This window comes from Otolemur garnettii, unplaced genomic scaffold, assembly GCF_000181295.1.
Source record: "Otolemur garnettii isolate 467f Iridium unplaced genomic scaffold, OtoGar3 scaffold00001, whole genome shotgun sequence".
Lineage (NCBI taxonomy): Eukaryota > Metazoa > Chordata > Mammalia > Primates > Galagidae > Otolemur > Otolemur garnettii.
Genome location: NW_003852396.1, coordinates 42,354,318 through 42,380,538, shown reverse-complemented (window position 1 = coordinate 42,380,538; position 26,221 = coordinate 42,354,318). Strand labels below are relative to the sequence as shown.

The 26,221-nt window shown below is 46.4% G+C and overlaps 1 protein-coding gene across 2 annotated transcripts in view; it reads right to left on the bottom strand.

Annotated features, from left to right (window-relative positions):
- Positions 1–8,555, bottom strand: part of ARNTL (aryl hydrocarbon receptor nuclear translocator like) — a 75,903-nt gene extending 67,348 nt beyond the window's left edge. For both annotated transcript variants that reach the window (XM_012803982.2, XM_023516714.1), the window contains exon 1: positions 8,490–8,555. The gene's annotated coding sequence lies outside the window, so the exon portion shown is untranslated. The remainder of the gene's footprint in view (positions 1–8,489) is intronic.
- Between the last annotated feature and the right edge of the window lie 17,666 nt (positions 8,556–26,221).

Below are 26,221 nucleotides of genomic sequence, written 5' to 3'. Positions count from 1 at the left end.
AAAGGGTAGGGGGGGTGGAGGGCAAAGGGTAGGTAGGGGTGGGGGAACACAAGCAATGCAAAAGTCCAGGAGTATAAGTGAAGGACTCAAAAGTGGTTATCTTTGAATGGTTGGAGGGGGGGTCACAGAAGACTTTTCTGCTTACTTCACACACTTCAGTCTTGTTTGAATTTATCACAAATATGTACTACTTTTCATAACAACAAAAACTAAAAACAGTTTTTAAAGGCCTATAGAACAATAATAATTTCTTAAAACTTGGGTGTTTTCAAAGACCCCGAAAGGGCAACCACCATGGGCTGCTGAATGTCCTGCCTACCTCTGCAAGTGGCCAAGTGCTGGGCCTTCTCCATCACAGCCAAGAAAGCCGCAGAAGATGACGGTCTCAAGTACTGAGAATCTCAACCCTGCACCTATTTCAACAAAGATTCTGCCAAACTACAACTATTTTAATGAGAAATCTAATAAAAAAGACTAAATGTCTTAAAGCCATTCACTTGTTTGCAGCCTCTTTTAAATAGTGGCTATCAAAATTTATATCCAGCATTAGCTAGCTAACCTTTCAAGTTGATGTATAAGCCTTTTTAAGACTTTTTTAAAAAACAGCTTACATGGAAATCTTACAAGGAGAGAAGGTGACCCTGCTGCATCCAAAACAGCCACTTGGGTTATCACAAGAATGATAACCTTGCAAGTAATATATCCTTCCTAGTTATGGTCAAAGTTGCTAGAAAACAACTCAAAATTGAAGCCCAGTATCTAAGGGGCACTCACTATGTTTAGCAGGGATTACCAACTCAACTACCTACTGCGGCTGGGCAGGCTGGGGAAAGATACAAAGAGGCTGGGGCAGACTGAAGATGCAACATTGCCGGAGAGAGACCACCACTCTTCAGCACTGCCGAGAAAAAGATGGGCCCAGCGCTGCCAGACATTTGATTTTTCATGAAGACCTAGAAACCTGGATTTTAATATAAAATTACCAATTTTTAAAAGTTAGCCACTAACTGAAATATTTTAAAACACTGTGAGTGCTGAATAAAATACATGTGCAGTCCAGATGCTGCCAGGGAGTAGGGAGTTTTTAACCTCAGCTGAAAGTATCTACACTTTTTAAAATGTCTAATTCTGTTCAATTTTATTTCTAGAAAGATGGTAGGAGATAGGGAAATGATACAGAATGGAGATAAGAAGCAAAAGGGTCAAGCAGTTATTATTCAGAGAATATTTCTAACATACTTGTGATGACAATAATAGCTCTCTGTATCAAATTCTGAATTGATCACATTTATTTAGCTATATTAAGAGTGAGAAGTCCTTAGATCCACAATAGAGAATAATTCAAAGTATTGCCCATGATTTACTGTCAATGAAGCTGTAAGAACTTCCTACTATGTATTAGATGTTTACCATAATAATTTTAAATAATAGCAACCTGTCCTCCCAAGGTTTGGAAGGCCAGGCGGGAGGATCACTCCAGGCCAGGAGCTCAAGACCAGCCTGGGCAACAGAGTGAGAACCACCCCTCTCCCTTCCCTACCCTGTCTCTACAAAAAATTTCTTAAGAATTAGCCAACCAGCTTGGCGCCTGTGGCTCACACAGCTAAGGCGCCAGCCACATACACCTGAGCTGGTGGGTTCAAATCCAGCCCAGGCCCGCCAAACAACAATGATGGCTGCAACCAAAAAATAGCTGGGTTTTGTGGCAGGCGCCTGTAGTCCCAGCTACTTGGGAGGCGGAGGCAGGAGACTCGCTTGAGCCCTGGAGTTGGAGATTGCTGTGAGCTGTGATGCCATAGCACTCTACCCAGGGCAAAAGTTTGAAGCTCTGTCTCAAAAAAAAAAAAAAAAAAGAATTAGCCAACCATAGGTAGTGGCATGCATCTATAGTCTTAGCTACTTTGGAGGCTGAGACAAGAAGACTGCTCATCCAGAAGTTTAGAGGCTACAGTGAGCAACATATGGTCACATCACTGCACTCCAGTCTGGGGCACACAGCAAGACCCTATCTTTAAAGGGAAAAAAAGTAAAAATAGAAATAAATAATAGTAACTCACTAAAACACTCCTCTCTGCCAGGTACTGTCCAGGCATTTGACACCCAGGATCACCAATGTGGATCACACTGCCACCGGGCAAGTGTCCAATCAAAGGCCTGACAAACCTCCCCCAAAACAAAAAAACAAAAACAACCAAAAACTTAGATGTAACATAAAATTGTACTTAGTCATTTTTTTCCAAAGAAAAAACAACAGGTATACTTGTGCCAATAACAATATCTGGGCCTAACAGGCAATTCACAAAGTACCTTTCTTATCCACTAGGTCACTTACTCATGATGGTCTTTAACTATGCATCTGTCCAAAGTCTTCTTAGAGTATTATTAACAATAGTACTTTTAAAAACAACAACCATGATAAGAGAAGACAGATATTTGGTGTTTTCTACATAAACATACTAAGCACATTTTCACTGCACCCACACAAGAACCCAGGTATTCTGATTCTCACAATCTCATTTTGAAGATAAGGAAACTGAGCTCGGTGGATTTGTGGGTCTTAAGCCCACCACTAAACAGAGACAGAGCTGACACTTCAGGGCAGGTCTGCTCCAGAACCTGTGACCAGTGTGCCAACGATCCTCTGAAGGAGGTGTCCTGAAGGCCATCTGCCCTTTAAGCCCACCTCAGTGTGCTGTTGGTAAATGTACCTTAGGTATAGCTAATTCCTCCTCCCCTCCTCCTATGTCCACTTCCCCACTTGGTCAGAAGCCATTTTAAAATTTTTATTTTTCCCAATCAAAAATGATCTGACTCACTTGGAGCTCAGCCAGTCCAGGCTTAGAGAGCCCTGGAGGCCTGGTGAGGTGCCGGGGGGACCAGGCTTCCCTTGTTGCCCAGCTCCCTGCCCAGCTGGCAAGTGTAGACAGGGTTTTCATAGCATTGCTATGTGAGGTCTAGGAAGAGGGTCTTGTAGTCACAACAACCCTGTGAAGTGGCTGCGGAGGTATCAAAGTGAGAGTTGGGGGACAAGGATGGCGCCTTCAGACTGGGAGGGGAGGAAATATGCACTGAGCCAAGAGCTGTGATATAGCTAGTATGCAAAGCCCCACATTAGATACCAGAGAGAGGGAGCTATAGCAGGGCGATAAATGATGCAAGTAAAAACATCATGTAAGAAAACACACACATACAGAAACTGCATCAGAGAAGAGCTGCTCCCAAGGTAACAACTTCTAGTTCACCCCCACCCCTTCTGCAGAGTCCTGAGCTCTGACTGTACAAGGTACTGCCCCACCACACAAACCACAGGCTGGAACACACAGATCATCATGACCTGCTGTGGTCAGTCATCCTCAGATAGTGTGCAGGTCCACAAGGCCAGGGGATGGGCCCTGCAAGGCGAAAGGGGTCCTTTCCTTATAGAAGGAAGGAAGGGGCTGTAAGGGGGGGGGGGAGGGAAATGGGAAGTGGACAGAAAAAATAGACCTTGCCAAGGCAAGGATGCTTCCTCAGCACCAAGGGCTCTGACGCAGAAATGGGAGGCGAGAGTGAAGGCCAAACCCATGCAAGCAGCCAGTGCTACCCAAAGTTTGGCATTTGTCCCCCAAGGCCACATCAGAAATAGAAGGACAAGCAGTTTGAGGACAAGGAAAGAGAAGTTTATTACTTTGCCAGCAAAGGAGGAAAATGGCAGACAATGGTCTCAAAATCCAAAGTTCAGCCTCTGAGCAGAAGAATAGAGCTTTTTTTTTATTGTTGGGGATTCATTGAGGGTACAAGAAACCAGGTTACACTGATTGCATTTGTTAGGTAAAGTTCCTCTTACAATTGAGAAGCACAGAGCTTTTAAATGTTAAAAGCTATAATCCCATCTTGGTCCAAGACAATTTCACAGCCTCTGCCCAGGTTCATCCCATCTTCGGCTAAAAGTGATGGCCTCCACCCAGATTAACCCATCTTCAGCTATCTCCTGTGGCACAAAGAACAAGAGACGTTCCCTGCCCCTCTGACCACTGGCCTGAGGCAGGGATGCATGTTTCAGTTCCCCAAAAGTTGAGGAGACACACAATACTATTGCTGCCTCTTCTGTGCTCACAGCCCAGTCTCATGTGACACAAAGGACAGGAGAAGCAGCGGGCAAGTAGGCAGTCCTGTGGGCTGTCGGTCCACTCCATGCTGAGCTGCTGCCTAGAGTCTTAGGTACCCCTGCCATCCCAGTGCTCACAGGGGCTTCCCAGTGGGGGAGCAAACGTCCATTAGTCAAGTGACCACACAAATGTCAAGTGCACTCTGTGTGACAAGGGCTGCAAATGAGCAGAAGGACAGGCTGCCAGGACGTGTAGCAGCAGGACCGGTGAGTGTGGAAGGAGGGCCAGACCACAAACCCCTGCTCCGACACACACTCAGCTTCAGTATCCGCACATGGCATCTTTGGGATAATAAGCACTTAGGTCAGCCCTAATACAAAGGAATTACCCACCAAGCTGGATCATAGTGAGCAGTCACTAAGCAGAAGAGGATGGTGATAAGAATGGTGGCGATAAAAACTAAGGTGATACGGTCAGGGAAGTCTTCCAGGAAGAGGCCGGTGAATGAGCTGAGGTCTGAAGAGTGAACAGGCATGGACTAGGCAGACCAGAAGGAAAGGCATTCCATGCAAAGAGGACAGCTTACGGTACATCCCTGACAGAAAAGGCAGACTGTCTAGGCAAGGAGAACAGTTCCCAGAGCCTACTGGGGCACCCTGGTCAGAAGGACACCCCTGTTCTCAGAATGGCTCTCTCCTGGGAAGCTTTCCCAGTTTACTGTGAGCCCCCAAATATGAGCTTCATCCTTGGTATAACTACCCAGTTCCATGGCAGAGTAGAAAGTGAAGACGACACAAGCATCTAGCTGAAGGCCCCAGATGAATACATGGGACTATGCTCTCTGTCGACTAGGTGCACAGTGCTAGCTCCCATGGGGAATGCAGGCCTGGGATCCCCTGGGTCAGAGCCTCTTCCTACTTGTGCTGCTCCATGGTGTTCACTGAGGACTTTACAAGATTCCCAATGGAGATGAAGATGCTCTTGGGCACCTCCACAAAGGACCACTAGGTACATTAATCCGCCAGCCAGACAAGCATTCTCGGAAGGACAGAGTGGGAAAGGTTGTCAGATAGTGATCGGCGAGAGACAATATTTCAACTAATTCTAGGAAATTTGGGATTCATCCAGGGCCAAGCTGGGTGGATCTCATTCCTAAGGATTATTTTTCACTTTGAATATCTATTATTACTTCATCAACAAGAACAAAAAAAATAAAAAGTTAGGGGCAAAGGATATAGAGAAGAGATGTTTTTGAGGTCTCAGTGTGCTGGAAGACACAGCAGGTAGCCAACACAAATCCAACACAACCTGTCCCACATGGAAAGGTGAAAGACAGTGGCCCCAGCAAACTCAACAGCCAATAAACCACCAATTTCAAGTACATGTGATCAAGTTATAAATCTGGTGTTTGGCTGCACAAACAGACTTTGCTACCCTCACTCTTTCAACAAATACTTCCTGAGCCAGGTGTATTGAGCTGGCACTGGGAACAGAGATTGTGCCCGCGCGCATGTGTGTGTGTGTGTATGTGTGAGTGTGTATGTGGTCTCCACCCTTAAGGAGCTCAACTTACTGAGTATAACAGATAAGTAAATCCACAGTTACACTGGCAAGTGCTTTGGGAGAGAGAGACATGCAGGGTGCTCTGCGAGCCAGGAGGAAGGTCACTTCTAGGTCATAGAGGGGTGTGGAGTGTGGAAAGAAGAGTAAAGGGAAACTGGAGCTGAATTCCTCAGGTAGGGAGCAGGGCCCAGGTCATGCCCAAGAGAAGGCCAGTAGAGGAACCAAGAGGTGACGGCTCTTGGTGAAGAGCTGATATTAGAAATGTCAGTTAGGGGAAGAAGGAAAATATGGAACGTAGCCAAGGGCCAGATGATGAAAAGACCACAGGCTTCCTGAAAGGGCTTAGCTTTCAGGGAGGAGATCTTGGAGAGTCTGAAGCAGAAGGAAGCCATGGTCAGCATAATCCAAGGTCATAAAGACCTGGGTTCAAAACCCTTTACTATGGGCAGGTTATTTAACCTCTTTATGACTTGAATTCCTTACGGCTGAAATGGGAATATTAATTCCCCCATCATAGGTCATTGCAAAGATGAAATGAGATGATACATATTGAGTACTCTGAACTGTAGTTGGTACCATAATGAGTGTGCAGTAACTCATGGCTCTAAAGCAGTTACACCTGATGCATTTACCCCCATAGTCGACCATCTCCCTACACCGACCACCTCCTTAAGTTGACCTGATATTCATAGACTGGACATGCACACCACGTATGTATCAGTGCAGTAGCCTAGTTCCTTATGTTGACCACCTCCATATGTTGACCAGTTTGTCACAGTCCCTTGGGTGGTCAACTTACAGAGGTTCTACTGTACTTCTTTAACTGCTACATTCATGCAAATCAAGTAAAAAACCTAGAATTCAAACCAAAGAAGGTACACTGAAAATACTCAGAGCACAAGTTGGTATGCAGTTGAATGCCTCATGGAATGGTCTCAAATTTCCCATACTTGTACAGACTCTGCAACAGTAAGTTTTATTTCAATTTTGGTCCACTCCATTTTCTTTGCCAACTTATACAAATGCAAGTATTTCCCCAACAGATCACATCTTGTTTCATGGCAAAAGTCCAAACATGGGCTGGATTCCATGGTGCAGGCTGTGGCAGAGTTATGAACACCACACCTTGAAGGGAGTATAAGTACACAATCACAAGCCCCATGTACACAAAAACTCCCAAACACAGCTTGGCTCAAAGGAGGAAATAAGAACTGGTCACAGCATGCTCTGCCCGCTTTAAGCTAAAGAAAAGGTTATTCTGACAAGCAAGTACCTGTATCCTAGGCGTCTCCCGTCTTTTACTCCAAGCTCTCTATCAGTGGTCTATTTCAGTAGCATCACCATTCTTTAGCCCTCCTTTATGTCTGACCTTATGAACTCCACTTCCTCTTCCCTTCCACTCTCATGGCCACCTGTAAAGACCTGTCACAAGCTCAGCAGCCTTCCTTCCCAGCCCTTCTCTCTGGTCTATGCTGCGCCATCCTCTTCCCTTCCTGGGGCTCTGTCACCTTCTCCCTCTCACTCCAAAGTTAAGCACATTCCCTAAGGCTCAGCCCTCTGTTTATCCTGGGGAGAACTAATTTAATCCATGGCTTCCATTCTACTCTCCAGACTTTATCTTCTCAGCCCAGGCTTCAACCTTGCATTTCCGATTGTCTGCTGGACATTTCCTAGAGATGGACCACTGTCATCTCAAACTAGATGCAGCAACCACCCCCTCCACCCCAGCATCCACATTTCTGTGAATCACCAAGTTTAAATTTTTACCTTCTTTGTCTAAGAAGGCTGAGATCCTCTTGGTTTTCCCTTTGCAGAATCTCCCCTACTATCTTTGCTTCCATTTCCCCCATGTCCCTGGGCCTGGATAGTTGCTGCCACCTTCTAACAAGGCCCCAGGCCTCCTGTTCAGCTATCAGATGAATGTTCCTGAATGTCCCTAAAATGCAAACATCACTTCTACCATTTCACTTCTTTCCCAAAAATAACTTCAATGGCGTCCCACTGCCTTCAGGCTACAGTCTAAGTCAGTAGTTCTCAACCTTCCTAACTCCACAGCCCCCGTTCCTGTGGGTTGCGACCCACAGGTTGAGAACCACTGGTCTAAGTGCTTTCTTTCGCCCAGCATTCAGGGTCTAGAAAAGGAGTTGCCCACTACAGCCCACAGGCCAAACCCAGCCCACCACCTGCTTCTGTAAATAAAGCTGTCCTGGAACACAGCCATGCCCATTCATTCCCGTATTATCCATGGCTGCCCCTCACTATCACAGCAGAGTAGTGTAGCTGTGACAGAGGCCCCATGGCCTAGGAAGCCAAAAATATTTAGCATCTGTCCTTTACAGAGAAAGTTTGCTGACTCCGGACTAGAATAATGAGACACCAGCAGATCCTGCCAAAGTTCTTGCCCAGGACTCTTTTGGATGAAACTTTTGCTTCTGTGGATCTGAGTCTATTTTTTTTAACACCTTTTATCCATGTTCTCGAGCCCTGGACATGGATAAAAGGTGTTAAAAAAAATAAGAGCCCATGTTCTCTTATTTTACTCTTCCCTGGACTTTTTCCAATTTACCTTTTCCTTCAAGACACAGGTAAAGCTCTACCTTTCCACGAGGCCAGCTGCAGCCATCCTCTCCTCTGGCCTCCCTCTCTGCATCTGCCACAGAAACCTGCAGTGAGGTCTCGCTTCTCCTGCGTATCCCTTCAGCCTGTACAACAGGCTTCTCTAGGGCCGAGCCTTCAGAACCCGCATAGAACACCTGCCAGTGACAACCACCTCGTCCTTCATTCCAAATATGAGTTCTCACGCTCATAATTGGGTAAGAAAGCTTTGAACAAACTTACCAATGAAGGCTTAGGATTCCACATTTGAAAAATTAAGCTTGGGTCCAAAGTATACACTCTAGCCAGCACCACCTAAAAGCCAATGAAATAAAAGTTTAGCTTTAAAAGAGAATATTTATACATTTTCTTTAAATTCATAGCATCCAACAACTTATGATTTACCACCTCCTGGATGCCCACCTCTACTTCTTTGCCTAGAAAACCCTGGCTTCTCCTACACATCCATTGGATAATCTTTCCCTGGAAGTCTCCGCAGTATCCCAGGCAGACCAAGTACCCCTTTCTCTCAGCTCCCATGGAACTCTACTGACATGTCTGTAGTAACACATGGCACATCATGGTACAATTCTTGTTTAGGAGGAAGGGACAGTCCTCTACACTTTAGGCTTTTCAAGAGAAGACTGTTAATTCACTCCATCCCTCATCCCCACTGCCTAGAGCACTATGGGCATTTAAACCATCCTCAATAAATATTTGTAAAATGGACGGAAAAACAACTTACTCAGTTCTTTAACATACATCTAGGGACCCAAAATTCTGCTAGGTCACAATTTTCCCCATAGAAATGCATGCCTCAATCCTACTGCTTTTAATAGGCAGTGATTTAGCAGGAAGGATTAATGAGATTAATCAAAATGCACGCCTTTGGAATGACACTGCCCTGGGCAGAAACCTTCAGAGGCTCCTAGAATCTAAGAAAGGCAAGTCCAACTCTGCAGCCAGGATGCCAGGCCTGCACCAACTGGCCTAACCTGACGCTGCAGCCATGATCTACATGGTTTCCGTCATGGGCCCTACCACCCAGACCCCAAGGACACACTCCCCTCACGGTGGGATGTCTTCTTCCACATCTTTCCACATTATCCACCAAAGTGTCATCCAACATCCCAGACCAAGTTCACAGAAAGGCCACAAGTGCTATTTTTCCTTCCATTTTTAAAAATTGTGGTAAAAAAAAAAAAATTGTGGTAAAATACATGTAACAAAATCTATAATCTTAACCACTTTAAGTGTCCAGTTCAGTAATACCGAGCACGTTCATGCTGTTGTGCAACCATTATACCAATATCGACCTCCAAAACTCTTTTTCTGCAAAACTAAAACTCCAGACCCATTAAACAATAACTCCCTCTTCCCATCTCCCTCCAGCCCCTGGCACTCAGTAAGTTTTTGTAGAATGAATGAATAAATGAATGAATGAATCTGATTCAATCCAGCTCACAAAAGCCAGAGAGAAGTACTGTCCCTTCCTTCTGGACTCCCATGGTACTAACTTCACATTTTTCTCAAATTTATTCCAATCAATCTTAAATGGTTGTGTTTTTTTTTTGTTGTTGTTTGTTTGTTTGTTTTGCATAATTACATTCCTCTTTAGGTCAGGAACTGTGACTTATTTGCAAGACAAAGCTTAGGTCCAACAGTGTGCATCTGGCAGTCCTCCATTGGCCAAGACGTGGGCCCCATCCCACAGCTGGGACACCAGTGAATCGGTCCCTCTTGACTACTCCCAGTACTTGGCTTCCAGGACAGCACCCTCTCTGGGTCTTCCACCCACCCTATCGGCTGCTCTTTCCCTTTGCTTATTCTCCCTCATCTCCTGGTCTCTTAGGTCAGCTCAGCCCTCATACTCTTCTCTTCTCTGTCACTCCCTTGGTGCTCTCCTCTCTATGCTGATCATGGCCAGATTTTTCTCCAAGCCTGAACCTCTCCTCTGAGCTTCTGACTATTACATCCAACAGCCTAGGTCAAGCAAGACATCAAGCAGAGGGGAGCTCTGCGTAACGCACGCCGGACCTAACACATCCAGCACAAACCCCTGCACTCCCCCAGAACTGCTCCTCCTACTGTCTTACCCACTGCAGTTTAAGACAACAATCTTCTAGCTGCCTTGGCCGGATGAGACATTCTTGTCTGCTCTTTTTCTCTCATTCCACAGCCAATCCTCATCAAAACCGGCTTTCACCTTCTAATGAATTAAGAATGTGACCATTTCTCAACACCACCATAACATCCTAGACTGTTGTGCTAGCTCCTAATTGGTCCCCTGCTTCTCTGCTGCTACTCCTCAAGTCACTCCTACCTCACCTACAGTCCATTCCCAAAAGAGGAGGAAATGCGGGGCAGCATGAATCAACCCATGTCATTCTTTCCTGAGATCCCGTCAAGGCCTACCAGCAAGGACAGTGCCAAAGGGACAGAAGCTCCCGACACAGACCAGCAGGCAAGGGCAAACGTTTGCCTCTTTTCCTCCACCCATCTCTCCACTGGCAGTTCTCACTATGTTGCCTATTACGATTTCTCCAAAAAAAGAATGTTTTTAAAAGGAGAGAAATGCAATCAGTTCCCTTTTCAGGGTACCACAAGAAGCCAATGACACACATTTCTCGAGCAGCAACAAGGTATGTCTAGTCTGGCCACTTAGTAACTCATTTCCAAAGGTAAGGCTGGCTTTCCAGAGACTAGCCATCTACTCCCTTAGGGTGCCGGGGGAGTCCTTGGTAAGCCCCTCTTCTCCGTGCCTCTGCCTGGCCACCAAAGTCCGTCTCAGACTCCATCCCTGTCTCACAGTGCTGGGGCTGGAGGCACAGCACAGACACAAGACCTCAGGACTCTAGCTCCAACTGTGCCACTTCTAGTCACACATTTCCAACCACAACCCCACACAGCAACCAGAATGATTTTACTAAACCTAACTTTGATCAAGTCCCCTGCTTAAAACACAACAAAGAGTTCCTTCATCACCATACTATGCATTCCTCAAACCCTCTCCCAGGAAGCCATGGTAAACAGTCTTTATTAACTCCCCAGCGGATGCCTTTCTTCTGCCTTCTTCTTTAAAAGATTCTACTTGCCCCAGCAGGGGTAGGCACACAATCCAGCCCAGATTAGGGAACTCCACTACCTGGCCACAGGGATGGGTCCAAAGGATACACACATCAACCAAGGCAGATCAGTCAGAACCTTTCTCTAGAACCAAGGCACAGATGCAGAGAAAGCAGCTCCCCTGTCCCTGGGATTGTTCCCTGAGGCTGTCTGCAGCTGTGTCCCCACACGGGGAGGGCAGCCTGTCTGCAGGAGGGAAGACTGATGCCAACAAAGGACAGAATGCACGGAGTCAGCCAGACCACTAGCAGATCAGCTCCCATTCCAGAAGATCTGCCTTTTGTGCACCCCTCCGGCACCCATCCTATTATGGAGCCAGTAACTACCTACTCAGGCCTCAGCTAGCCGGGGTCCCCACAAGCCTCGCACGCCGCTGCTTGTGACTTTGCCTGCACCGTTTGCTCTGCCCAGAATGCACACCCCTGGGTTTTACATAGCAGCAGTCCGTTTGTGCCATGAGGGCAGGGCCATGTATTTGTGTTGCTTTCCTGTGAAATCAAAATGCCCAGCCAGAACCCATCACCTAGTAGGTATGCAGTATTTGCGGTCACAGATCACATCCTACCCTCTTTGGGATGGACTATCTTCCCCTTTATGCTTCTAATGAGATCACAGTCTATTAACAAGTCCATCTCCAGTTTCTGCCTTGGCACTCCCACTCCCAAACACACGTATGTTATTACCCTCCAGCCAGGACTTCACCAGTGCCTGTGGGCAGCACAGATTGGAAATGGCCCCCTGCCCTCAGAGGGCATGCTGGGTCCCTCCCACATCACCTGAAAGGGTCCCCAGGCTTGGCCCAAAGACCCCAGATGGTGACGGGAGACCCCTGCTGTGCTGCCTCACCGCCCATGCTATGTCCATGCTATCTATGTGCTAGGAAGAAAGAGTGCCTTCCCTCTGTCTGGAGGCTTAGTCATGAATGAGCACTGCCTGTCTGTACCAAAGCAAGAACTGTGGGGCAGAAGAGGCCACGCCACATAAGACACAGCCCAGAGGACATTCAGATACCGTTGTCCAAAAAATTTCCCCTCTTCTCCCCTCAGGGTAGAAAGTGAAACCAAAATGCATTAGGCAAAAGCCAAAGCCTCAGAATGACCTTGAGTCCTCTCACTCACACCTCACCACTGACCCCACAGCAAAACCTGCTGAATCACTCCTTCAGACGAGATCCCAATCCGCCTGCTTCTTACCATTTCTACCACCACTGCTCGGACCAGCACCTCCCACCACTTACCCAGACAAATGCACCAGCCAGCCACCTCTCTCCCCATGTCCTCCTTGCCCATTCAGTCCACTCTCTACGCAGCAGCCAGAATGATCTTTTTTGTTTGTTTGGTTGGTTTTTTGCAATTTTTGGCCAGGGCTGGGTTCGAACCCGCCACCTTCAGCATATGGGGCCGGTACCCTACACCTTTGAGCCACAGGCACTGCCCCAAAATGATCTTTTTAAAACATAACTTAGAACCTGTCATTCTTCTTTCAAAACCCTGAAATGTTCCTGGCTCCACTAATCATTCGCCAGGTAACCAAGTCCTTGCAGTGACCCCAATGGCCTGGCCCCACTGGCCACCCCATCCTCACCATCTCTCACCCAGCTCCTCTCCTGTCACTCCACTCCCGCCATGTTGGCAACCTTTGTTTTGCTGTTTCCTTTACAAAAAATCCTCTTCCTCCAGCTAAACACACAGCTCACTCCACCTCATTCACCATAGTGTGTTATGCTGGCTCTGAGTTCATCAGGATCCCTTTCCTCTGCCTTGTGGGCACCTGGCGGGACTTCACTTGCAGGTAGGGGTGGACACATAATTGGGTTCTGACCATCCGGAGGGGCACATGCCTCTTCCATACCAGCCCACCAAAAAATGTCCTCATAGAACCTTCATGCTCCAGCCTAATGCAGAGGAAGTGAGGGCCCTAAGGAAGGCAGAGCATGGAGAGACCAGCAGGGTCCCTCCATGACCGTAGGAAAGGATGCCTGCTAACGAGGTCAGCCACCATGGAATTTTTCTGTACAAGAAATGCAGTTTTATTGTGTTGCTACAGTGAGATTTGGTGGTAATATAACAACCTGGTCTCCTTCTCAAAGAGGCCTTCTTGGACCACTCTACTGGAAATCCTCCCTGCACTTGTTAGCTAGCCTCCTTGCATTATTTTTCTCCATAGTCCTCACTAGCATTATTATACTATCTACTTAACTTATTATTACTTTTTTCCTTTGCTGTATATCCTGGTCTAGAACAGTGCCCAGCATGTTGTAGACAACCACTTATTGCTGAATGAATGAATGAATAGTGGACTCCAAGGTTAGGAAGGCCTGGTTGAGGCCCAGCTCTGCCATTTCCCAGCTATGTCATCTGGAGCAAGTGACTCTATCCTTCTAAGTTTCATTTTCTTTATCTGTAAAATGGGGAAGTAATGGCACCTCCCTCAGAGGGACTGGGAATAATTAAGGTCATAAACATAAACCCTTTTACCTGGTGGCTGGTAACAGCTCAGGCTACTGACCCTGTTATCAATTCAAGGCCAGGGGACAAGGCTGGGTTTTAGGCTCTAGCATGGTCGCTGGCAGGGTGACATTTTGGAAAGGAAAGGGCTGAAGGAATATTTACATGCACAAACTCTCCCTGAAGAAACTGTGGCAAACACCTGGGTAGTGAGCTCCAAGAGCTGCCTAAAAGTTCTCAGTAAACTGCCAACCATCAGAAGAACATGACAAGTGGGGGTAGGGGTGATGACAAGTGTGTGCAGAGTCTGCAGGAAAGCGCTGCTGGGGAGCGAGCACCACCCAGACGATGAGAGATCACTTTGTGCCTTTTAAGAAACAATTTTCACAGCAAAGCTCTTGCATCGTGGGGACAAGGTAATAAGGCTATAAAAATGGAACTCAAATAAAGCACACACATGGCCCACATGGGCCCAATTTTCCAGGGAAAATAGCGATCGCAGAGCATTCAGATGGGGAAAGTCACACTTGTGCCTCAGCATAGCAAACCGTTTTCAAAAATCATTAGGCTGCAGAAAAGCCACCGGGTGTGCCAACTAAGCATTGTCAGCTCTCACCTGCCCCCTCTGTCACACTCGCATCTTTCTGCAGACGAGGACAAGGACAGTGATACCCAGTGACTACGTTCCTTCCAGAGCAGCAGCAGCACCAGCAGGCAGGAGAGGCCCTGCAGCAGCTCTGGTGCCCGCCATCCTACTGCCTCCCGCCTCAGTGCTTTGGCCCAGACCTGCTCTCAGGTCTCACTCCCTAGAACTCTCTGCAGCCCTAGGCCTTGCTGACAGATCTCTCCTTGAGATTCTCCTCCTGTGGCCCCTCAAGGCTCTGACCTCCTTTACCTCCCCAATCCCTCTCACCTCCACGTCTGGCCCCTTTTCCACCTCCGTGGCCCTGAGCATACGGCAATCCAGCCTCTAAACAAGTGGCACCCACCCACTTTTCTGGGTCTAGTGCCTGTGCTTCCCCCACATCTGAGGCAGGACAGCTGTGTGGTCAGAGGCACAGTCTGAAGCCAGATGGACTTGGTCTACTCTTGGGTGCACTGCAGTGTGATCTGGGCATTATTAGTTGCTACATGTCTTAGTTTCCTATCTGTGAATTGGAGACAGCGACGGTACCTCCTTAGGTCATGTGTGGATTAAATGAGTCAATACATATGAAGCCCTTAGCACCATGCCTGGCCCTGATACATTCCATAGTGTCGTTTCCACATTATAACCATTATTACACATGCCAATACTTTAGCCAAACCCCAAAGAGCCCCATGTCCTTCCACCTCCATCTTCTCTGTTCAGGCCTTTCCCCTTTGCTGGGAGTGTACAGCCTCCATTTCAGCCTGTCCTTCAAGGTGACAAAAGGAACCACCTCCATGAAAGCTTTCTCAGTTCCCCAACCCTGCCCTAGGGCCTATACCCCACTGAGACGGAATCCCCTCTTCTCTAACAAGAAGGGGCTGACTTCTCCCAGGGCCCTCTTCTTAACCTCTCTTGATCAATCAATCGTCAGTTTTAAACTTGTTTTACCCTTTCATTCCCAAGCCATGAGTTCCTCGGAAACAAGAGAGAGTGAGGTTCTTTCTGAAATCTCAGAAATTTTTCAAATCTTTATTCCCTACACCTTAGTACAGTGTAAAAACTCAGTAAACAGTTGCGAGATTAAACAGAAATGCACAGCTAGAGCCTGGGTCTACACAATGAATAACTAAAGACTAAAACAACAAAAACAACAAATCAGCAAGCCTTCCCTATCACTCCAAAGGCAAAACAGATCTCAGGCCCAGAACAGTGCTGGGGACCCAGAGGATGTCTGTCAATTTCATTCAATTTCCTAATGGCCAATAAAAAAACAAATCCTTAGAGCAAATTTGCAACCTGCTTCCACCCTAACAGCAACTTTCCTGCGAGCTCACTCTTACTCAAGGAGACATATTTTTCCTCAGAAGTATGATTTACTTTTCTTATTTGCTTATTTTAAGGCATTTCTAAAAATGTCCTTAAGAAGAGATCACTGTTTTATTTTATTTTGCTACTGCTTTAATCAAAGCATCAAATGTAGGGGTACAGAACTCCTCCATTCATGCAGGTAGCCTGCTCTCCCAGAGGGCTGACTGGCTCCCCTCCACACTTTGGAACTGCTTGTAGATGTGCAGTCTTTCACTTATATCTAATTTCACATTACTGCTACCCTGCTTCTTCATTCACGAGAAATCCAACAAAGGCAGCTCTTTGCACTTGAAGTAAATTTTTAATATATCTTCACAATATTCTTCTTGAAAAAAGCCATTCTGATTCTCTATCGAATCTTGGGCCACTGCCATTAGCTAGACAAATGCCAACTTAATGAAATGATTCTGTAATACACAGAGATGGTTTAATGTAGCATTAGCTGAAAGAGCAAAAATTACAAGCAATCTAAATGCTCCATAACAAGCTGATAGCTTATTGAAGACACTCCCTGGATAGGATATTATGCAGCCATCTTCAATGAGCATGGGGAAACCCAAGAAGCCCAGTAGATAGGGCTGAGGAGGAGATGTCAATAGTAAAGAGGAAGGAAACTGTAGGTTCATGCCGTCAGGGTCGCCCTGGCTGGGCCAGTTAAGCCCAGGGTTTGATCTCAGATGCAAGGAAAGTCGGGGGAAAGCTAACAGGAACTCTCTCAGTCAGCAGGGCCAGAGAGAACAGCAGTGGTGGCAGGGAAATGAGAACCCTGGCCCAGGGCAGGGCTCTGCTTAGGAGTGCAGAATAGGAGATGGAAAGGCCCCACAGAGCCAAGATCATTTCAGGAGCTCCATCCTTAAGCAGGTGGGAGCACAGGAAGAGGACCCTCCCCTGGTTTACCGGATGAATCAATTCTGAATGAGAAAACAACTTTCAAACCCTTAAGACACTCAATGTCAAGCCTTGTCCTCTCCACAGTGTGGCCACCAGGCTCCCACCTGACAGCCCAGCCCTCCTCAAGTCCCTGAGGCTAATGCTCACCCAAGGCAGGAGGGATTGACTTGCTTGCTAAAGGTGGCAGATGAAGAAAGGGAAGCCGAGAGACTGAGCACCTCAGCCAAGGCCTCTAACTTCTTAGTCCCTGCACTTTGTTAGTTCGGCTCAAACTCTGCTGCCCTTAGGGTGCTCCTGCTGACCTCTGAGAACGTGGGCTCTGTGTGGCCTCTGCAGGCCTCACAAGACAGCCACACCTCTGGAAGAGAAAAATGACTGCAGAGCTCCTTCCCACAGCCCTGTCCCCTCAATTCCTAATGCCACCCCATCAAAATCCCCCATGTGGCCCCTTACCAAATGCATTTAGGGTCCACCCTCACACAGCCCCACACCACCTACCTAACCATGCCTCCTAAGGCACAGGCCCCTCCTGCTCTTTCTGCCACCCCCAGGAGCAACACGCTCTCTACCATCCTACTTCATTTCCAGGCCAGTTCAAGTCTTTTCTCCTGCAGCCCTTCTCTTGGTCTCCCCCAAACACGTAAAGATCATCCTTTCTCCTGGCCTCCTCCAAACACACGAGTCTCACTCATATTCCCTTGCTTGAATGACCCCAAGTCCTCAGAGCCTGAGTAGCCACAAATCCAAATTCTCATAAGTAGAACAGTTAAGTCACCTAGGTGCTGTCATTTATGGGACTCTTCTCCTCAAGAATGCTCTAAATATACCACTAGAGACTATCATTTAAGTAGTTGTCAGACTCTCCCTTGACACCCCTTGGGAAGGGGTTAAACATTAGGCAGTGATGCCAGAGCCAGGATCTCTACTTAGGGCCCTGATGGATTAGAGAGGTCCCTTCACCCCCAGAGTGCCAACAGCAAGCTCTTCCTAAGCTCCTGCTGCATGCCAACTGGGGACTCAGGGTGCCTGAGATACAAATCAGCACAGGCTGGTCTTTGCCCCATAGGAATAAGCCCCACTGACGCAGCATGACAAACGTTAAGCACAGAGAGAGAAGGGGAACACAGAGCAGAGGTGGTGGTAATTTGATTCAGCCTGAGAAGGGGCTGGGGAAAGGTTCAGAAAAAGCCACATTTCAGCTGGTCCTTGAAGGGTAATTAACAACAACAGTAAAAATACTGGCAGTCAACATTTATTGGATGCTACCACTGTACCCAACATCAATACAAACTCATTCAGCCCCTACTTACCACCCGGTACTGTTCTAGGCACTGGAGACAGAAAAGTGAACAAAATTAAACACTAGTGCCTGCTCACATGGAGCTTATGTTTCACTGAGAAAAGATGAGCATTAAACTAAATAAATAAAATGTATAAGATATTAGATGGCGATAAATGCTATGAGAAAAAATAAGGCAGAAAAGGGAAAGAGAATATCTCAGGGACAGTGGGTGAGCTGGTACAATTCCAAATCAGGAAACATTTGAGAAAGGACCTGAAGAAGGTAAGCAAATTTACCATATACACATCTAGAGGGAAATGCTCTAGGCAAAGGAAACAGCCAGTGGGAAAAACCTGCACAGGAAGCATGCCCGGCATGTCTGAAAATAGTGAGGAGTCCAGTGCAGTGGAGCAAGAGAGGATGGGCAGGTAGGGCCAGCATGTACAGCTGCACAAGTTGTGCACTGCATAACTGGAGGCACTACTCACACGCACCACAGTGAGTTTTGTGGAACCCAGCCTGCAACCAAACACTGTGGCTCCAGGGTGGGATATGAGGTCAGAGAAGTGCCGGGAAGCTTTAAGGACCGTGCTAAGATTGGCTTTTCCTCTGAGTGGGACAGGAAACTACTGTGGAGAGGACTGTGAGCAATGGCCTGACCTGATCTGACCCCTAGTCACAGGATCACTGTGCAAGGTGTGCATAGTAGCAGCACAAGATTGGAAGTAGGAGACTGCTCTGGAAGCTACTGTGATCACCATCTTCAGTTATACCTGTCCTCATAGTCCCACAGGGTAGGTTCCATGAGTACTTATTCACAGAGGAAGAGACTGAGGCTCAAGAGAGACCTGGAAACTTGCCCATGGCCACTCAGTTAGGCAGTGGCAGTGCTGTAGAATTGGGAAGCCGGGGGAAGAGTGCATTCCAGATGGAATGAATAGCATTGGCCCTGGAGTAGGAGCTTGGCAGAACTGGCACACTTGGGGAAGAGCAGGCTCACAGTTCAGGAAGGTTAGGGCCTGGGGATATGTGGCAAAGGCAGCCAGCAAAGGCCTGTCTGTGCCCTATCCACCCTCACTCCAACACCCGCAGCGTCCAAGCCAGCATTGCTCCTGAATCAGAGCAACTGCCACCCAACCCGTCTCCCTTCTGCACTCTTACACTCCCCCACATCAACCCACAGTCAGCCAAGAGAACCCTTATGAACAAAAATCAGGTATTGGTCTTTTGCTCTCAGCACTCCAGTGGCTTCCCACCATGCCAGGCACGCAGTCGACCCTCAATTAAAGCTGAATGAACAGACAACTCTATCCCTACAGACTTATCCAGGCTTGTCTTATCTCAAAACCAGAGAAAGCACCACTTCTTCCTTTCCTCCCTGGCAGAAGGAGGCGACCCCAACCTAAGGGATACAGGGGGGTCTGCCAGCCACATGTGGCCCAGTCAAACTGAGGCCAGGAGACCATGTTAACCAACTAAAGCACATGAGGAGAGGGAGCGGAGGTCTTCAAACAAAGGGGCAACTTATAAAGCAAATTTGTTTTTTAAACAGAACTGTTTCCTCCAGAGCAAACTGATGTACTTTGCAAGTTGTGGTGGAGTAATAGGTGTGCAGACACACCTGAGCTATACAGACTACTAAAGACACTCTCCCAGCCTCCTGAGGCCAGGCAGCACCAGGTCCTTAAAGTGCCCCGCCACATTCTCACAGAGAAGATGGTGTGACAGCTGCTGGAAGCCGAAGGAGCCAGGGCACCAGGCAGGAAGCACCCGGAGTCCTCACTGAGCCCGACTGTGAGCTCACAGGGCAGGCCCAAGCCGTACATTCTCTTCATGCTGCGTGCAGTGAACCCCAGAGTTACTCTGGAAACTGGGGAAAACTGTGGAACTAAAGCTGGGACAATACTTTATAGAGTTGAGCCAGTAAATACTTGGAACAAAACGTATACACTTCCCAAAAGATCACTACTACCCCCAGGTCACGGATCAAAGGAAATACACACACACACACACACACACACACACACACGCACACATATGCTCCCACGTGGATACATTTTGAAAGGAAGATAACAACCAAAAGAATGAGAATAGTACCAAGCTACCTGCTCCTAAGAAAACTGTATTAAAAAAAGAAAACTGAATTTAGTATCAAAGAGTCTACCTAGTGGGCCTGGGAGGGGTATTAAACCATCACTGCAGAATGACTTATTCTCTAGTTAAAAGTCACAGCCCGTGGGTGGGAGAGGAGTGAGGAAGGCTCTGAAAGCCAGGTGATTCCCCAGTCCCCTATAGGTAGCAAAGAACTGAAAAATTTTCCATACGCATTAGACAGGTATGAGATAAACTTCAAAGACTATGTTCTCCGAAAAGGAAGACAGGAAAAGATTAGACAAGCACCATCATTAATGCCTGCAGGAGGAAGGGCACTGTGTCTTTGTGGAGCTGAAGGTCCTGAGGGTTCCCAGAGAAGGAGGAACAAAAGGAAGACTCTGCAAGGATGCTCAGGGGAATCTCTCAAGTTTGCCCGCCACCAAGTTTCTCTGGGTGGTCCAAAGCCAAGCAGACAGTGATGCAGAAAGGTGCCATGAGCACTGGCAGTCAAGAGTCTCAGAAAGAGCAGCAGGAAAGCAAAATATTCTTATTACATGCAAAGGTCAGACTGAGCCACCAGGAAAGGGAGTGGGGGTGGGTGGGTGATGTGAGGTAGGAAAGCGTTAATTAAATAGCTCCCTGAAAATACCAGTCCAATATCCTAGCTAGAAAGACACTGGATTCTGGACCTCTTTAAAAATTGAAAATAATAGGAAAGATAATACAGCTTGTCCTCCAACAAAGCCACAGCATGCAGCAAGCAGCCTGGTTCATCACTCTTCAGACGAGATGGCTATTTACCTGGGGTGGTCCAGAGATGGGTAACTGGAGTGACCAACACTAACTGAATGAGGGAAGCTCAGTCCTTCCCACCAGAAAGCCCAGGAGACACAGAAGCAGTCCAGCCTTGGGACTAGAGACCTAAGTTCCTATCCCACTTCTGCCCCCCCACTATACACAGGTGCATGTAACTTCCTCTGGGGCTATGCTTACAACCTGTAATTATCTTCTTCATTGATTTCCCTGTCAACTGTCTCTCTCTCTTCCCCTAGAAAGTTCCATAGCAGCCAAAGCCAGGTCTGCCTTGCTCATCACTGTACCTCCAGCCAGGAGCTAGAACAGTGGCTGCCACATTGCAGGATCTCAACACATGAATGAATGGTTTGGGAAACTGCCTTGTTCTAAACACCAATAAGTCATCCTCAAGTGCCACCCCTGAGCCTGCCCGGCCAGGTGTGGGCACTGGATGGAGGGCCAGTGCCTTCCCCAAGGTTTTGTGGCCACTTGACCCCCACCCCTTCCCTACAGTCCTGACCCTTTCCCTTTCCCCCGTCTCAAGAGCACTGCTCACATGACAGAGGACAGGGAAGATGCACAGGGAAAAGGACAACGATGAACAATGCTCTCTCTCAGTCTGTGAGAATGCTGGGGGAAGAAGCTACCGCCTAATCAACAAAGTGGTGAATTAACAGAGAGCATTAGAAATGGAAAGGGCCTGAGAAAACCAAGCACAGAGCCACCCAATGCCAGGATAACGGTGGGGGCACCTGAAGTATACACGAATAGAGGGTAAAGGAGGAAATGCAGGCACAGTGAAGAGGGAATCTGCAAAACTCATTTCCTCAAGTAACTGTAATAAAGGCTAGTCAAATTGCAGAAGGGAAGTTACTCAGGATATCTTCTCTAACATATTAGAAGCCCTTAGCTTATTAGTTGATTTCCAGAAGACATCCTGTTTATACCAAGTTCCTTAATGCCTCAGTCAGAAAAGAATCTGGATAGGTCTGAGATAGCATGAGAGTTTATAGCCCAAGCCAGGTTGCCCAAAATAAAAATTCTTGATTTGGTTTGAGAGTGTTAATTTGCGAGCCTAATTTTTAACTGGCCTTTTATGATTATAAAAGTAGTACATGCTCATTGCTGAAAAACAGGAAACGACAAAGAAGGAGATCAGAATAAAAATCATCTCTAATTCCATAAGTTGAGAAACCCGGTTAATATTTTGGTGCATTTCCTTCTTTCTAACCATGAGATTTTAAAAGAGTTGAGAGCATACTGTGAATATAATTTCAATTCCTGTTTTTTTCCAGTAAAGTCTATCTAAAAATACTCCATAGAGTTCTAAGAAAGAAGTTCACCCTTAGTGAATAGACGAGTTAAATAACAAAATGAATAATATAAACCCTTCATGAAGTTAAAGAAAAAATAACAAAACTGATTATTCCACTGAGCTTCCATCTCCCTACCAAAAGAGGAAAAAAAAAAAAACCATGGCTAAGATAGAAATGGCCCATAAGATAGAAACATTAATCTTTTTTGTATATTCCTTACCAATATTAGGTTGTCAGAACATCGGTACTGTTTTGAATAAACCACACGTTTTTCAAATAAACAGAAGCAAGAAATTGAGTTTTGGTGGCCTTAGGAAGGTTTCATCTTCCAATCTGCAAGTGGACCCAATCATTTAATAAAGATTAGTTCACACTTCTGGGTTATCTCTCCAGTTCTGTTGGGTTCTATCACCTACACAAAGGAGTAGGCAAATTGTCTTGCCAAGCACACATTATGTGTCAAGTACCGCCCAGTTGGGAGCTGCCCTGATGGCTGTCAGGTCCCCATTGGGTACCTGGTTTTACACATAGGCCCAAGGCCTTGACAAGTAGAGGACAGATGAAACTTTCTGCCTAGTAGGAAAGACTATCCATGATCAAGATCTCCCTAGTATAGTGCATTTCCCCAACTCTTGTAGTTTTTCAAGTCATTTAACAAATATGCCCATGACAGGCAGTAGACTGGGTGCCGGGTACCCAAGGGTGAATAATACAGAAAATGTAATTCCTTAAGTAACTATAATAGGTACAGCCTCATGGAAAACAGAGCTGGACTCAAACCTAGGTCTTCTGCCTCCTAATCCAGTGCTCCTTCTACTAAACCACTTGCACTGGTGGATTTGCTCATACTGACAACCCAATTATCTTTTGGTGACTGATGTTCCCTTTAGCATGTGGGTGCCCCTGGCTCTTAACTTCCGAGGAATGAGCTGTCCCACCTCTGGATGGCTGCACATCCCTGGTTTCTGTGTGCCTGTATGTCATCTCCCAGCTCTACAGCAGCAGCTTCAAAACCCTACGTATCCTTCCCATCACTCCTACAGGGAGCAGGCTGCATTTTGCTGGACTTGTTGACTCCCAATTAAAGATATTTACCACCCTCCTTCACAACTACATGTTGCATATGACTGAATTCTGGCCACTGTAAAAGAGAATGTGCCCCTCCAGGTCTTCCCCTTAAAATGACTGGCTGTGTTAACTCTTTCCCCTAGGAGATAAGTTTTTGCTTTCAAACATAAAGTGGAGGCCATGTGTTGAAGATAGTAGACCTGGATCACTATCTACTCTGGACTAGTATATGAGAAGGAAATCAATTTCTACCTGGTTTCAGCCATTGTGTCTGTGGGTGTCCATAGCAGAGGAACTTGCTTATTTTCTCCAAACTAATACAATAAGCTTGAATGTGATCAGTTCTACCTACATTCTTCTAGCAAAGCCCCATGCTACCAATTAAATATTTTAAAGGGGATGTTGAAAACTATATTAAGAAAGCATTCCATTTAATTATATTACACAGAAAACTTTAAAAAACAGGAATAACCAGGACCTCAAAGATGATTTATGTTTAAGTCACAGGAAAAACTGAGAGGAACCAGAAAGGCAAATCAGCCTCCAGCAGAAACAGTACAGGAGAGAGCTCTCAGTGACAACCACAACCAGTCCTGTCTCTTTTCGGCAGTTAACTCCATTCCTAGAAAAGGCACCAAAAGCTGAAATGATGCAAACCAAGGCTAATGTCTCCATGGAAACAGTGTTATAATTGGAGCTGTGTTCCTGACCGAGAAGTTCTTGATGGTCAACTTTTTAAAGAAATTATATAAACTCCATGATTTATCATCTTATTAGCCCTGGGGCTTTTAAAGCTAGAAGGGCTACTAATATATCACAAAAATATATGTGTGCATTCTGAACCATACAAGTGGGTGCAAATCAACTGAACTCAACACAACAACCAAACACATGACCTTTTATTCACCGTGATTCAATAACAGTGATAGCACAAAGTAGATCATTTCAATAATTCCTGCTGACTTCTAAATATAGTAAAGGAGAACATTTAAGATCATCTTCAATAAAGAAAACAAAGAGTAGAAAGTAGAAATTAAAGTCAGAAAAGCACTATTTAAGTCCTGGCTCTGCCACTGACCAGCTCTGGGACCCTGGACAGTTGCTTAAACTCCCTAGGCAATTTCCCAACTCTAAGAGATTTCATAGGGTTGTGGTGAAACTAAACAAGACACTGTATGTAAAAACTACTTGCAAACTGCACAGGAATACTAAATGGCATTCTTATCGGGATCATGACATTTGGGAAGGCTTTTTTGTGGGGTGATTTTGATGAGTACCTTCATGAAAACTTTAAGCAGACTGCAAGCTACCCAGCCGCTCTCTGAAACACTGACCAAGAGCAATCTCTTCTGCTGCCTTTAAAACTCCCCCACATGTATCAGCTGGCAAGCATTGGCCTTTCTGCTGCAGTCATCGCTGGCATCCATTTGCTCACCAGCCAGAGAGTAGCTGGCAGCCCCGAGTCTCCGGCTATGAAGGAAAGAGAGCTGCACTGTGCCGAGGCCCCTGGGTGGCCACACATCTACCAACCAAATGCATTCCAAAGACCCATGGTGTCGTCAGAAACCTCAGACCAGGGACAAGAAGCATTTTAGGGTACCAGGAAAACGGAAGATCACAGCAGTTAAGCATGCAGACTCTGGAGTGAGACTGGCTTGAGTTTGAATCACACCTTTTCCACTGAGCATGTACCCTCTGAGGGACCTCTAAATCTCAGTCTCCCTAACTAAAAAATGGGACTGACACACTACCTGCCCCATAGGGATAATTGTGAAGATTAAATGAGAAGAGGCATGGGAGCACTTAGCACAGTTCTTGCCTTATGGTAAACAGTCAAAGGTCAGATACTGCTATTAATAATAATAATAATAATAAATACATTTGTAATGTCAATAATTTAGATCTCCAGTCAAGGTTTTGCTATAGGCTCTGTAGCCAGGTATTACCTGGACAGCATGATGGACCCAGGTTAATCAAGGTTCCTCTGGATTTCTGCCTAATGCCTCAGGGTAGGTGAAACACCCAAGAATGCCCAACTCACCAGGTGACGAGATTCTGGCACTTGTTTTTCTGGTTCCCAGCTGCCTGTCACCATCCCAAGAGGTGTTTACAGAGAAGAACTGATTCACATCGACATCTTTGCCTAACTTTCCCACCCATTCCCAGGCTTAGGGATCCCCATCTCTGGGGGGTGAAATGCATAATCATCTTTAAACTGTGGCCCTATCCAACAAAGTGGTGCTCGTCAGCACCCACCTGGTGGACAGCGCCACATTCCTGAATGTGCCCTGGGGGTAGGGGAACTTCCCTCTGGCCTTCCCAGGCTTTCCGGGTGAAGGCCAGAAGACTTTCACTGTTAAAGCTGCTGCTGTGCCCTGCAGCCAGGAAGCGATTTTACAGCTTCTCAACCCTTATTCTTCCCTTATCTCACTCAAGCATCAGACCACACTGTAAGGGACTGGACGAGAACTGTAGAACCTGTTTAACAGATAAGAAATCAGGCTCAGTTTGAGACAAGTGATTTGGCGCAGGCTGTACAGCGATTAAGTATCGAAAGCAGCCAGAATGCAAGTTATCTGCTAATCTGGTGTTTTTTCCAGAAAATATAGGTATTTGTTTTTAAACATTTGACTTCCAAAATAGCCCTTTGTTTCTGGAGAATTCATTAACTAAGGTATCCCAGTCACAGTCCAGTGCAGATTCACATACTTGAAAGCCACTCGCACCGGCAGATGTTCAGCGCACTCTAGAAATCTAAGGGGTGACTGATAACAGACATACTGATTAACACAATTGACAATTAATTCCCAGTTCTGGCTTCCTCTCTGCCTCTGTCTGGATTTATCTAGTAGCTGCCTATCAGGTCTCTGCTGCATTTAGGCCCTCTTTGCTCCAATCTAGCTGGAACACTAACACTGGATTAATGCCTTAGGGAGAACTATTTCATGTCACTAAAA